This window comes from Priapulus caudatus, unplaced genomic scaffold (genome assembly GCF_000485595.1).
Source record: "Priapulus caudatus unplaced genomic scaffold, Priapulus_caudatus-5.0.1 Scaffold2529, whole genome shotgun sequence".
Classification (NCBI taxonomy): domain Eukaryota; kingdom Metazoa; phylum Priapulida; class Priapulimorpha; order Priapulimorphida; family Priapulidae; genus Priapulus; species Priapulus caudatus.
The window spans coordinates 28,195-29,582 of record NW_014579590.1 but is presented as its reverse complement, the minus strand read 5'-3'; the positions used below and the strand labels follow the sequence as shown (position 1 = coordinate 29,582).

The 1,388-nt window shown below is 39.8% G+C and overlaps 1 protein-coding gene across 1 annotated transcript in view; it reads left to right on the top strand.

The window, feature by feature from the left end:
* LOC106818790 overlaps window positions 1-1,388 on the top strand; it is a 5,325-nt gene that overhangs the window by 841 nt on the left and 3,096 nt on the right. The window lies entirely within an intron of this gene.

The following is a 1,388-nucleotide window of genomic DNA, read 5'->3' as shown; positions in this document are numbered from 1 at the left end:
CGCGAAATCGGCGGGAACCTCGTCAACTAATAATTTTATTTACCATTCGAGATTTCACACGAGATTTCACGCGAAATCGGCGGGAACCTCGTCAACTAATAATTTTATTTACCATTCGAGATTTCACACGAGATTTCACGCGAAATCGGCGGGAACCTCGTCAACTAATAATTTTATTTACCATTCGAGATTTCACACGAGATTTCACGCGAAATCGGCGGGAACCTCGTCAACTAATAATTTTATTTACCATTCGAGATTTCACACGAGATTTCACGCGAAATCGGCGGGAACCTCGTCAACTAATAATTTTATTTACCATTCGAGATTTCACACGAGATTTCACGCGAAATCGGCGGGAACCTCGTCAACTAACCGCCTTTTGCAAAATCTTCAGAGATAAAGTTCTTAGTCTCCAGCCTTACAAGATAAATCGCACAGTGTTAAGATTTTTATTGGCGGCAAAGGGTACGTGTTCAGTTACCGCGGTACTGGCATTATACTACCGCCAAGGTAGACTTGCAGCTGATACAACCTTTACTTACTGAGTGTGTGATGCGAAGAATTGGTTGCTAAGGTAATTGGTTATGTCTAAGACATAACCAAGACATTGTCTTATGACCAAATTGCGTGAAAAAGGACCATTCTTATTCTAGACTTGTAGTGCTATATAATTATACAAATTATAATTCGTCAAACTATGCTACCATTACTAGCTCTAGTAACGCACGAAGGGTCGTTGTCGTATAGGGTATACTACATATATGGGTTCAAGGATAGAGAACATGGGGCCCATTGAAACCTATGTCATTTTCGTAAATGTGGGGGTAGCCCCTTTAAAATCGACAGGGGTACTGGTGAGGGTGTTCTTTGTTCATTTCAACCGATAAACATGATGTGAGTTAACAGGAAGTGTCGAAAAAAATGCGTTCAAGCGACCCTACTCGCCCGTAACTATAGCCCGCGTACGGTACGGCTGAAGCTAGCCAGCGGCAACCGTACATGGGCTATAGTTACTAGAGCTATGCTACCATATACTTAACTTAGTAACTACTACCAGTGTTTATGATCTTTATCTACTCTATATATATCTATACCATATATTATCTATATTATCTATACTATATATATCGGCTGTTATTACGGCATTTTTTACGCCCATCATTTTCTGGAAAAACGCTTATCAAATTTTCAGCTGCAACACGCAATCCCACCAGGATGTTATTATATGCAGCACAGTTGAGTTGGTAATACATTATGGCTAACTAGGCAATGAGACCTCAATTTTATAATTATACACTACAGCTAGTTAGTTGATATAAATTGTGACCAAGCAATAAAATATGCAGATGAAGATTACAGGGCTGCCAACATTGGATGATAGGCGA